Source organism: Equus quagga, chromosome 20 (genome assembly GCF_021613505.1).
Source record: "Equus quagga isolate Etosha38 chromosome 20, UCLA_HA_Equagga_1.0, whole genome shotgun sequence".
Taxonomy (NCBI): domain Eukaryota; kingdom Metazoa; phylum Chordata; class Mammalia; order Perissodactyla; family Equidae; genus Equus; species Equus quagga.
Window position 1 is genome coordinate 15,444,263 of NC_060286.1, and position 14,250 is coordinate 15,458,512.

Consider the following 14,250-nt stretch of genomic DNA (forward strand, 5'->3'; position numbering starts at 1 on the left):
TGATCGAGTGGCCCCAGGCCTATCACCAGAAACTTGACTGGAGACACACAGAGGAACACAGGCAACAACTTCCCTTTATATTCCTACTTCGGAAGCTGGATGTGCGTGGCTTCTCAGATTGGTTGGTTGATGATTCCTTCTCTGATTCACCAGGACCCCCTTCTGGACCTTCACTTCCCCACTTTCTCCACAATTGTTTAAGTTCTAATTTCTTTCTTTCTTTTTTTTTTTTTTTGAGGAAGATTAACCCCGAGCTAACATCTGCCACCAATCCTCCTTTTTGCTGAGGAAGACTGGCCCTGAGCTAACATCCGTGCCCATCTTCCTCTACTTTATATGTGGGACACCTACCACAGCTTGACTTGACAAGCAGTGCCACTTCCGCACCTGGGATCCGAACCGGGGAATCCCAGGCCGCCGAAGCGGAACGTGTGAACTTAAGCTCTGCGCCACTGGGCCAGCCCAGGTCTAATTTCTTTATATGGACCCCTTATCCTAAAACACTGATAGTGATTCTGCAACCCTGATTGAGTGCTGAATGATATAGTTATTGGTACCAAAGCTTGTTCCAGAGAAATAGAATCTAAGGTGGGAATGTGCAGTTGGTTCTCCATAGCATTCAGCGGCAAAACAGTTACTTAATTTATCACCAGTGGTGACCTGGAGTCAAATATCTGCTGCCATAGAACATTTTAGTCAAAATAAAGCATTTATGAAATGTGGGGTTGGTTAGTTGCTTTATGTGCAGTAAGAGAACTTGGAGAAAGAAAATGATGAGATCAGAGTTGCAAATATTTAGCCCAAGGTCTTGGTACAAATATAAATGTGTCTATGTATCTATATCAATATATATATGTATATCTCTTTATATTTCTTTTGACAAAAAAGTAGAACTCTATTGTATATAGTAGTTTATGACTTTTTTTTTGCGTGTTTGCTTGGTTTTATTCTGGTAATAATACAACACAGGGACATTTATTCAGTTATAAAAAGTTTTTCTACGCACTGTTAAAAATAAAAAAAATAGCCAAGAACCATATGAAAAGATACTCAGATTCACCAATTAAAATAATGAGATATCTATCTTTTTTTTTTTTTTTGGTGAGGAAGATTCACCCTGACTTAACATCTGTTGCCAATCCTCTTTTTTTTGCTTGAGGAAGATTAGCCCTGAGCTAACATCTGTGCCAGTCTTCCTCTATTTTGTATGTAGGATGCTGCCACAGCATGGCTGATGAGTAGTGTATGTCCTTGCCTAGGATCTGAACCTGTGAACCCCAGGCCAGTGAAGCAGAGCCAGGTAAACTTAACCACTATGCCATGGGGCTGGCCCCATAAAAAAATAATGAGATATTAATTTTTTGACTTTGAGTTTGGCAAAAGTTCAAAAGATCTTCTAATTATTCCTCACTCAGTAGAACAATGAAAACCTGTTTCTAAAATTCACTAAGCTCATTAATAAAACCTCTGGTGTTGATTAGGGTAAAGAAAGCTAAAAGACAAGTAGTAATCATTTCTGGAGTACGGGTTTTCTGTTCAGTCCTAGCCAGTCATCCCTGGAGTTGATACTTCTGATTAAGGCAGCTAAGTCTATATGCTGAATTATTATGAACTAAATCATGGACAGCATAGCAAAATTTATGGTAGGAGTAAAACAGTTTATAGTAAATATAAAACAGAATTCAGAAGGACTAAAATGGAAAGTAAAAGTTTCCTTTTCCCCCATCTTTATCAGTCCCACTCCCCAAGGGTAACTATTGTTAAATATTTTTTATTGAAGTGTCTAGAAATTCTTAGTACAAAATTCACAGTCTAGTCATGAACACAAAAGCCATACTAATATTTCAAACTACATGGATTTAATCAATACAGGGAATTGCCCACCCAGCGCTCACAGCTAGCTAGTGATGGTAGTTTTAAGGTGGGACAGCACTGCTGGTGATGGGATCACCAAAACAAGGTGGAAGTTGGAGCCAGACTGTGTTTTGCTGCTAGAGAGAAATGCCAACAGAAACTACAAACAAGAAGGAAATCCCTTTTCCCAACTTCTGAACTCATGCTAATATCTCCAGTTGGCAGAATCTATCCAGAAGGCAGCTATCAAGGGAATCTGGGAAATGTAGTTTGCAGAGTCCCAGTACTAGTATTAAAAAGCAGCAGAGAAGGGTAGGCCTACTACTGTGATACAAGTGAATAATTAGCAAAATATACACAAACACATACACAAACCCAAATACACTATTTTTTTCTGTGTCACATTATAAGTGGTAGGAGACCCAAGTCATACTAGCACACTCTTTCTCTCTGTATTCTTTCCAGCAGAGTAGACGTGAAATGATCATTAGATGAGTCACAAATTGGTACCAATTTTATTAATTTGAGCAAGTACCCCCAAACCACCAACATTAGTGCTCCTCCTACAACTGTGTCAGAAAATATGGCTTACATATGAGGCTGAAGATAAGCTTGGTATCTCTTGCCCAAAATCTAGATTTTAGTATCCTGCAGGTTTTCCTGGAGAGGTATGACTGATCCTATTGCTTCATGATAAGGACTATAATCTACCTCTGGGAGGATGGCGAAAGAAGACTAGAGAATAGCCAGGGAGTCTTGGCTTTCAATGTGTTGGCCCATAAAGTTGGTTCTGAAAGGGTCAAACCCTAACTCTTCAGATTCACTATTATGTTAATTAAGAGGTGGTCGTGGAGTTGAGACAATTGGAGTTTCCTGTGGATCAAGATGGATACAGGGTGGGAAGCGTAAGAGTATTACTTCCTGCACTATAACTATCTGCAGCTTGATTTGTTTAACATTATATTTAGGCTATCTACTTTGATCTGTAGTAGTATAGTTCATATTATGGAAGTTTCATAAACTTTTAATTTCCATTGATGGGTCTTTTGATTGTTTTAAGTTTTATTCCCACAACAAACAATTCTAAGTGAAAATTCAGAATCAGTGTGAGAATCTCAGGAGAATAAAATTTCTAGGAGTGGACCTTCTGGGTCAAAGGTGTAGGTATGTATTAATTTTGGGAAAAATATTGCCAAATTTTACTTCAAAGAGCTTGCACCAATCATCCTTCTACCAACATTATATGAGAATGTCTTTTTTCCATACTGGAATTATCATCACACCCGTATATCCTTACTAAAATGATAGTTGGGAAATAATATTTTATTTTAATTTGAATTTTTGCACTTATGCATCTTGTTGAGATTATTTTAATATATTTATTGGCTCTTTTTATTTGTTATCCTTTTTGGTTTCTCTGAAAAGTCTTGCTCTTTTCCCATTATTCTATTGGAGTGTTTTCCTTTTTCCACATAGGTTTGAATTAGCTCTTACAGAGAAGTTGCAAGATTACACAGAACTTCCATAGACCTTTTACCTGCTTCTCCAGTTTCTTATAATGTATCCCCTTCACTTTATCCTCTCTCTCTCTCACTCTTACTCTTGCTTTCTTGGTATGTGTGTGTATGTGTGTGTATATATATATATGCATATATATACATATGTATGTATTAATGTACATTAATAGAAAGAAAGAAGATAGTAGGAAGAAAGAAAGGAAGAGAAGGAGTAATGGAGGGAGATAGATAGATAGATGGGGACACATAAATACATGAAAAGGTGTTATACATAAGTACAGTATAGTTATCAAAATCAGAATTTTTAATATTAATACAATACTGTTGTCTAATTCACAGACATATTGATCTTTTCCCTAAATGCCCTTTATATCTTTTTTCCCCGCCTGAGTTCTAATCAAGAATCATACATTTCATTCAATTGCCGTGTCTTTTAAATTTCCTTCAACCTGAACCGGTTCTTTAGTCTTTCATTGTCTTTTCATGACAAGAATGCAGAACAGCTGTTTTGCAGAAAACCCATCAATTTTAGTTAATGTACTGCTTTATTTTTGGAAGCAGTACTACCACAGTGATGTTATGTTCATCTCAGTCCATATTAATCAGTAGGAACAAGATGTTGGTCCTATTGCTGGTTATGTTAACTTTGAACTCTTGCAGTGTTGTCCAACAGATGGCTCCACTGAACAAGTGACTAAGTTTCTCTTTATAATTAATAGGAAGCTTATGGAGAATTACTTTAAGACTATGTAATTACTCTTTTCTTCATCAAATTTTCACCCACTAATTTCAGCATTCATTGATTATCATCCACTGAAACAGTTATTACAATAAATATTGTCAAATGATGATTTTCTACCATAATTCCATCTACATGTACTGTTTGGCATTCTACTATAAGAAATGGCTTCCCCCTTTCCATTATTTCATTTATTTATTATATCAGTGTGGACTCATGGATTTCTATATAATTAAATGGTTTATAATCCATTACTCTTATTTATGTATTTTAATGCTAAATTGTCTTGGATTTGACCCTTGGGAGCACCTTTAAGCTGGCCTCTGTGTCCTTTCAACATATCTCCTTCATTCTTTGAGCATTTCATTACTTTTTCACACAAAATGTTTTAGACTCATCTTGTATTTTACCTACCCCGGTTCTGGAATTATCAGTTGCTCCCAAGGATCCGTGCTTTCTTTGAGCAGATAATGATATTTATAAAACAAGATCTGAGGATTAAGTGTGCTCATTGCTACTGTGGTATAATTGCTTCTAATCCCTCTCAGAAGACTGAACTAGATAATACGTTTATCTATATTTATGTTTCTAAATCTTTGTCTGTTGGTGGACAATTCTCCGTGGATCTCTTCAATTTCTGTACATCTTGTATGCAGAGGTGCTGACAGATATTATTCCAGACTATCATTTCAAGGATGTTTATATAGTGGACAGACTTGGAAGATAAAATTTCACTCTCCAGAGAAGAGGGCAGGTTTGTTTACTGTCCAATATAATAAAGATAATGTCTTCCCCCAGGGCAAAAATTGGGCAGGTTTGCTAGTAGCCTACCATAAAAGATTTAGTTTCCCAAAGCTCAGAGTTCCTCAGCTGCAATGTAAAATCACTATGTGTGCAGTATCCCTAGGACCCCTTTGCATTGCCCCCATGAGATTTTGAAGTAAATTAAGTTGATGAGAGCATGACACTCATGTTCCTTGCTGTGTTGTGAGTAACAAAGTTGTTTGTCTCTGAACTAAGTATCTCATTATCTTCTGCCAGCATCCATAAAACTGTGGCAGGCCAACTTGTTAGCTTGCATGTAGGTAAAATCTCAGACCTATCACATTTCTTGACAGTTTTTGGTGACAAAGATGGGATGCTGACAGACACATGGCTTTCTGGAATAGAAAGAACAAAGGCCCCCACAAGCCAGATTAGAGGATACAACAGGACTCCCTAGGATCCAAGAGTGAATGCTCTTGCCCAAGTGATGGACAAGAAGGAAGTAAGAGTTTCCCTCTGTCCTACTTTTAATAAATGCTTAGAGGATGGACAGCGAGAGTTAGGATTAAAACAAGTCAATCAAATGCTTCTTTGATTGTTGCTCATTCTCCTCCAAAGTGGGATGGGGAAGGGATGTCATTATGACAATGGAGGCAGAAAGCTCTGCAGCCGCAGCTAAAATGCACTGTGGCTGTAGCTAAACTGAGTTGTGACATCCTCAAAGCAGAAATAAATGATGTCTACAATGAAGATTTAGAGATTGGGTAGGCCAAAAACTTTAGATGTTAATTTCATTGACCCATAAGCAGAGTGAGTCAGGATTTAGTGTAAGTGTCTCTGTCCTCTAATGCCCAAAGATTTCCCTATATAGATGATGTCTTGTTAGTTAGCGTGTCAGAAGCCACATTCTCATGGCTCTCACTCAGATTTTATCACGCCTACACCAGCAGGGCTGGCTGATAAACCCTGACAAAATCCAGGGGCCTTCTCACTAAGCAAAGTTAGTTAGGGTTCTGTGGGAGAATTTACAAAAGTCAATCCTTCTGGCAGACAAAGAAAAACTGCTGCTTCTTTGACCCCCAACCACAAAAAATTAAATTCAGCACCTTTTGAACTCTTTGAATATTGAAGAGAGTGCATGCCTCATTTGGGCATCCTACTTGGTTCTTTATACTGGCTAATCTGAAATCAACATCCTTTGAGTAAGACCTGCTGTAGCTTGAATGCTTGTGTTTCTCCAAATTCGTATGTTGAAATCCTAACCCCCAATGATGATGGTATTAAAAGATGGGGTCTTTAAAATGTGCTTAAGTCATGAGGGTAGAGCCTTCACGACTGAGATTTGTGCCTAATAAAAGAGGTTCTAGAGATATCCCTAGCGACCTTCACCATGTGATGACACAGCAAGAAGGCAGTGGCTATTAACTAGGAAGTAGGCTCTCACCAGACACCGAATCTGCTGATGCCTTGCTCTTAGACTTCCCAGCTGTCAGAACTATGAGAATTTCTGTGGTTTATAAGCTACCCAATCTATGATATTTTGTTATTGCAACCCAAATGGACCAAGACAAGATCCAAACTAGCAGGCTATGTTGGAAACTGCCCAGCAAGTTGTTGCCTACTCTCTACCTTTGAAGCCCCACAACCATGAACCTTTTGAGTTACCAGTCTTTATGACTAGATGATATTACAATTGAAGCCTCTGGCAAAGGGAGGCAGCTTCTATTCAGAGGCCCTCTCACTTGAGGTTTCAGATTCATTAGCTCTCCAATGTGGCTACCAGGTATACCCCTTTTGAAAAGCAGCTATTAGTTTTCTGCTGGCTCTTGGCTAGACCGAATGGCTGACCCATGAAGATCTTATAATTCTTATGATATTCCCACTTTGGAATGGGAAAACTTGAACTAAGCAGATAATAAGAGGGAATGGCCCAATAAACCTCACTCTCTCTTGTCAAATGTAGGTGGTATATTCAAGAATATAACCAGCCTGACCTCAGCAGCATCTTAGCATTACATGAAAAAATGACTACTCTCCCTTTGGGTGAAATTTTATCCTCCTATCACCTGCCTGCAGCAAAACCACTGCCTCAGGGATGCTCTCAATTGCAGAGGTTTCCTAAATGCCTGGGTCTGGTTCACTGATGGTTCCTCTAAGCTGGTATCCACTAGGCTGCTGTGGCTATTCAGCCTCAGTACTAACTATGCAGAACCAAAAGCAGAAATTATCACTCTGCAGAAGTCAAGGCTGTTCTCATAACTCTGGCCAATACTCTCCTTGATTTACCTTATTGTACTTTTACTCATTTTTGCCCGTTGCCAATGACCTACCTGCTTGGTCTGTCACTTAGAATACTACAGACTGGCACATTAATGACACCCTTTTGGGGCCCAAAACTCTGGAAGCAAGTTGTGGAGATTGAACCATCTGGGTCACTCATGTAGATATCTCTGCTAAAGACCTGTTCTCTGCTGAGATCCTAGGTAATCAAACTAATTACGGAGCTTGTACTACCTAGGTTGCTGTCATTGCTGCCTAGACCCATCATCATACTATATATGGCCAAACATCTACCATCATATACTGGGCACAAGCTTATTTTTCAGGAGTTACAAGCATATGACACATCAATTTCTACTATACTAGGCAGAAAGTAGAAGACTCTGTTTCTGATGCAGAGGCTACCACTGCCTGCCAGACTTGTGATTCTTGCTAAAAGTTGACCTGTTTGTTTCACAATAAGAGAGCCCATGGTGCGTGAGTGCTGCCCCCACCTGCTCCTGGCAGATTGACCACATTAGAACTTTGATCCTGTAGGGGAGGAAGAACCATTCCTCTACTCTCTAGTTCCTTCTGGCTGGTCTAAGAATTAAACTGACGTGAGACAGAACATCGGGAGAAACTCAAACAAAGTTTAATAACATGTATACCTGGGAGAAACCCAGGTAAACTAAGCAACTCATCAAAATGACTGAAGCCACCACCTTAAATACCATCTTCAGCTAAAGACAAAGGCAGATGTTGGGGGCAGTGGTTTTGGAATTAAAGGGAAGGAAGGCAATTCACATGGAGATAGAAAAGCAAATGTTTGGTAAACAAATGTCTGCTATACCTTGCAAAGATAATGTGATGTGGGGAGGACTTTGATCAAATTGGCCTTGCTATCACACTATCACACCTAGTTTATATTATACTATAGGTATCTTAAGATATTAGTTCCTTCTTGGAAGAGGCCTTCTATCTTGAATTCTTTTGGGCACTTAGGGGAAAGGTCAAAGTTTTTTTCTGGGTCTTTTGTTCTTAAAAATGAAAAAGCCAGTGGCCAAACCCATGGTGTAGTGGTTAAGTTCAGCGCGTTCCACTTTGGTGGCCCAGGTTCGTGGGTTCAGAGCCCAGGCATGGACCTACACCACTCATCTGCCACACTGTGGTGGTGACCCACACATAAAGTAGAGGTAGAGTGGCACAGATGTTAGCTCAGGGCTAATCTTCCTCAGGAAAAAAAAATCAAGCCAAAGAGACATATTTTGGGGTGGCAAATTCTGATCTACCACAATCCCTTCTTGGGGCTACCAGTGGTGCCTTACCACTGTTGACACTTTTTGAAGTTACAGTATTGCTGTTCCAGACTGATCAACAGACCTCAGCCACACAGTTGTGACCTTTGAAACTAATCTGTGTTATGTTTTCGGCTTTCTGAACCACTTGCAGCCTGACAATGGTGCACATTGTAGTGTAAGTGCCTGACAATAGGCTTTTCTGATTATAATTTGTAAGTGCCTGAAGTTGAGCTTTTGATTGCTGAGGCATCCATTTCAAAGATACCATCTCTGGGGCCGGCCCGGTGGCGCAGTGGTTAAGTTCGCACATTCTGCTTCAGCGGCCCAGGGTTCACCTGTTTGGATCCTGGGTGCGGACATGGCACCACTTGGCACACCATGCTGTGGTAGGTTTCCCACATGTAAAATGGAGGAAGATGGGTATGGATGTTAGCTCAGGGTCAGTCTTCCTCAGCAAAAAGAGGAGGATTGGCAGCAGTTAGCTCAGGGCTAATCTTCCTCAAAAAAAAACAAACACAAAACAAAATAAAAAACAAAGATACCATCTCAATAAACGTATTGCTAGCCATACAAGTATATAGCCAGGCCACTCCCCCATGAAGTTCCCCTTTTAGAAAGCCCTGGGTAACCTAGATAACTGACAGCTTGAGTGAACCTACTTTTCCCTTCCTGCACTTTAATGCCTGCTCTTATGTTTTAAATTCACCAATAAGGAGTAAACCTGCAAAACCCTAGGCACCCCACCCTTGACCCCAGTAAAGGCAGAACTCCAGGTCCACACCCTCCCCCAACCTTGCCATGTGGCCCAGGTGTGCTGTGTACCCATCTAGGACTTGTGAGTAATAAACCTGATTTTTTTCAAAGTTTCCTGATGGTTGCTTAAGTGGGTCTTGCAATCATTATAAGAACCACAAGGGCCAGTCCAGCCACAACATTGGCTCTGGTGGGGGAAATGTCTGTGGGGGCTCACTAGGAGTAGCACGGGCCCAGATGAGTGCCCCCAGGCATTCCTAGTCAATAGCATCATTTTTGATAGGCTGAGACCTACACAAAACACACATTTTATCACTAAAGCCACTCAACAATGGGCTGACAGCCAAGGTATTCAGCAAACCTTCCACCTTCTCTATGATCCACAGACATCTGGTATTATCGAGTGTTGGAACAGCTTCCCCCAAAATTGATTGAAGAATATTTCTGCTTCTACCTCCCTTATCTCCTCCTGGCTCACATAATTTAGTAAGGTGATTTAGTCACTTAATGAAGCTATCTCTAGAAAGGAATCATTCCCTCATCATCATCCCCAAGTCATCATTCCTTCCTAGATAATGATCAGGACAAAAGGGGTGGAAGGGTTTATAGCACTATTTTGAAAATTCTGGATTCTGCCATGACCCTTTGTAGGCATGATGCATCTTTCATTCCCCAGGTGTACCACCCTGGCAGTACATCCTCTGGGTGGCAGCCTGAATAGAAGGAGGCTTAGAGGATTTAAGCTTAATTCATGTTAAATTTTATAAAAATGCCCTGGTACCTCTTTTTCTTGGCTGCTCCAGAAGGAAGGTGTAGGTCTGAGTAGGAGATTTAAAAAAGATTTTTCAAAGGTGAATTTTTGCCTACAGGGATGACAAAGACCAATTTCGTAGCAGTAGAAGGAGAGGAACAACCATAGAACTGAAGGAAGGAATGCCTTAGACCCTGGGAGGTATGGAGGAGAGAGGGACGCAAGAAACTTTGTCTTTCAGAACTGTCACTGGGACCTTCCTCATGAAGGAAGGAGAATGCCCTGGGGAAGCTCTCCCAAACATCTAAAATTTAACTAACTACTGAGTCTGCAGTCCCATATTGTGGTTCTGACCACAATTTGATTACCATTCCCCTTAACTTTACTGAAAATTCTATTGAGTTATTTTTTATATGTGATATTAGGGAAGCGTCCAACTTCGTTCTTTTGCCTGTGGATTTTCAGTTTTCCCAGTACCATTTGTGGAAGATACTGTCCTTTCCTGATTTAATGGCCTTGGCACCCTTGTTGAAAATCAATTGACCGTGTACGTGAGAGTTTATTTCTTGGCTTTCTATTCTATTCCATTAATCTTGATGTCTGTCTTCCTGCCAATACTGCAGTGTTTTGATTACCTTAGCTTTGTAGCAAGTTTTGAAATCAGGAAGTGTGAGTCCTCCAGTTTTGTTCTTCTTTTTCAAGATTTTTTGACTATTTGGGGTCTCTTGAGATATCATATGAATTTTAGTATGGGTTTTTCTTTTGTTTTTATTGAGGTAACATTGATTTATAACATTATATAAATTTCAGGTGTACATCATTATATTTCACCATCTGTATAGACTGCATTGTGTTCACCACCGAAAGTCTAGTTGCCATCCGTCACCATACATATGTGCCCCTTTACCTGTTTTTGCCCTCTCCCTGCCCACTTCCCCTCTGGTGACTACCAATCTGTTCTCTGTTTCTATGTGTTTGTTTGTTTATTTTCCACATATGAGTGAAATCGTATAGTAATTGTCTTTCTACATTTGATTTGTTTCACTTAACATAATACCCTCGAGGTCCGTTCATGTTTATAGCTGAGTAGTATTCCATTCCATTTTGTTTGTGTGTGTATGTGTATGTGTGTGTATTACCACATCTTATTTGTCTATTCATTCTTTGTTGGGATGGGTTTTTCAATTTCTGCCTAAAACATCATTGGATTTAGACAGAGATTGCATTGATTCTGTAGGTCACTTCAGGTAGTATTGACTTTTTTTTTTTCCTGAGGAAGATTTGCCCTGAGCTAAGCTTTGTTACCAATCTTCTTCTTTTGGTTGAGGAAGATTTGCCCTGAGCTAACATCTATTGACAATCTTCCTTTATTTTGTTCGTAGGTCACCTCCACAGCATGGCTGCTGCCAAGTGGTGTAGGTCTGCACTAAGGAACTGAACCTGGGCCGCAAAAGTGGAACACACTGAACTTAACCACTAGGCAACCAGCCCATCCCCAGTATTGACATTTTAACAATATTAAGTCATCGAATCCATGTACGGAATGCCTTTCCATTTATGTATGTCTTCTTATTTCTTTCAGCTATGTTTTGTAGTTTTCATTGTACATGACTTTTACTTCCTTGGTTAAGTTAATTCCTAAATATTTTATTTTTTTAATGCTTCTGTAAATGGACTTGTTTTGTAATTTCCTTTTCAGTTTGTTCATTGTTAGTGTATAGAAATGCAACTAATTTTCGTGTGTTGACTTTGTATCCTTCTAATTTGCTGAATTCATTTATTAGTTCTAATAGTTATTTTGTAAGATCTGTAGGGTTTTCTATATATAAGATCTTATCATCTGCAAAAAAAAAAAAACAAATTAACTTCTTTTCTATTTTGGATGCTTTTAATTTCTTTCTTTTTCTTTTCTTATCTTTCTTTCTTTTTTTTTTTTTTTTTTTGCCAAATTGCTCTGGTTAGAACTTCCAGTACTATGTTGAATAGAAGTGGTAAAAGAAGGCATCCTTGTCTCACTCCTGATCTTAAAGGAAAGCTTTTAGTCTTTCAGCATTGAGTTTTATGTTTGCTGTGGGTTTTTCATACATGACTTTTATTATATTGAGATAGTTTCTTTCTATTCCTAATTTGTTGTGTGTATTTCTGGAAAGGTTTTGAATTTTGTCAAATGCTTTTTCTGCATCAATTGAAATGATCATGTGGTTTTCTCCCTTCATTCTTCTAATGTGGAGTATTACATTGATCAATTTTCATATATTGAACCATTTGTCCATTCCAGGAATAAATCTCACTTGGTTATGGTGTATAATCCTTTTAATATGCTACTGAATTCAGTTTGCTAGTATTTTGTTGGGGATTTTTGCATGTATGTTCATAAGGATATAAGTCTATAGTTTTCTTTTTTAAGTAGCCTTCTAGCCTTTGTCTGGCTTTGTTATCAGGCAGTGCTGGCCTTATACAATGAGTTAAGAAGTGTTCCTTCCACTTTAATTTTTTGGAAAAGTTTAAGAAGTATTGGTATTAGTTGTACTTTAAATGTTTAGTAGAATTCATGTGTGAAGCTATCAGATCTAGGGCTTTTCTTTGTCAGGAGATTTTTGATTACTAAGTCAATTTCCTTACTAGTTATAGATCTATTCAGATGTTCTATTTCTTAATGACTTAGTCTTATTAGGTTTTGTGTTTCTAGGAATGTGTCCACTTCACCTAGGTTACCCAATTTGTTGATGTAGAATTGTTCATAGTACACTTTTATACTCCTTTTTATTTCTGTAGAATCAATAGTAATGTCCCGATATTCTTATCTGGTTTTAGCAATTTGAGTCTTCTCTCTTTTTTTAAATTCATATAGCTAAAGATTTATCTTTAATTTAATTTTGTTGATCCTTTTGAAGATCCAACTTTTGGTTTCATTGATTTTCTCTATTGTTTTTCAATCTCTATTTTGTTTGTATGAAAGGAAACTAGCAATACTTATGCTATACACCATATTAACAGAACAAAGGATAAAAATCATATGATCATCTTGATAGATCACAAAAGGCACTTGCAAGATTCAACATCCTTTTGTGATTAAACAAAACTCTAAAAAAATTAGGTATAGAAGGAATTTACCTCAACATAATAAAGGCCATATATGACAAGCCCACAACTAACATCACACTCAATGGTAAAAGGCTAATACTTTCCCTCTAAGATCAGGCACCAGACAAGGATGCCCATTCTTGCCACTTCTGTTCAAAATAGTATTGGAGGTTGTAGCCAAAGCAATTAGGCAAGAAAAAAATAAAAAGCATCCAAATTGGAAAGGACAAAGTAAAATTGTCTCTGCTTGCAGATGACATGAACTTGTATAGAGAAAACGCTAAAGACTACACCAAAAAAATGTTAGAACCAATAAACAAATTCAGTAAAGTTGCAGGATACAAAATCAATATATGTTTCTACACACCAAATCAACTGCATTTCTGATATCGACCCTGATATCAGTTTTCCCACATTAAACCCAGCATATATGGGGTTAAAACCAAAACACTCATTCCCTGCTTACTCTCTGGCTTCTTGGATCCAGAATCCATTATCCTCCATGGAGACAGACACCGTCAGGGACAAGCACCCCGATCACCTCCTCCCTGCAAAGAGATACAGGCTGGTGGGAAAGCTGCTGACCAGCAAGGTCACAGGCTCCCTCCTCTCTGTAAGTGTCTCAAGGCCAAAGACAGGCTGGTGAGAAAGCTCTGACCAGCAAGGCCATATGCACCCACTCCCCTACCTAAAACTCCCAATGAAAACCCTTCCTTTTAGCTTTTTGGGGAGTTTGGGATTTCAGCATTAGCTGCCCTCTCTCCTTGCTCAGCACTGTGCAAAAAATAAAATCCCTACTTTCTTCCATTACCCCTGGTGTCAGAGATTGGCTTGCTGCACAACGGGTGAGCAAACTCACTTCAGGTTTGGTAACATTTCTATACACTAACATGAGCTTTCTGAGAGACAAATTAAGAAAATAATCCCATTTACAATAGCTTCAAAAACAATCAAATACTTAGGAATAAATTTAACCAAACAGATGAAAGATCTCTACACTGAAAACTATAAGACATTGATGAAAGAAATTGAAAAAGACACAAGCAAATGCAAAAATATCCCATATTTATGGATGGGAAAAATTAATATTGTTAAAATGTCCATACTACCCAAAGTGATCTACAGATTCAATGTAATCCCTATCAAAATTCCAATGGTGTTCTTCACAGAAACAGAATACACAATCATAAAATTTGTGTGGAATCACAAACAACCCTGAATAGTCAA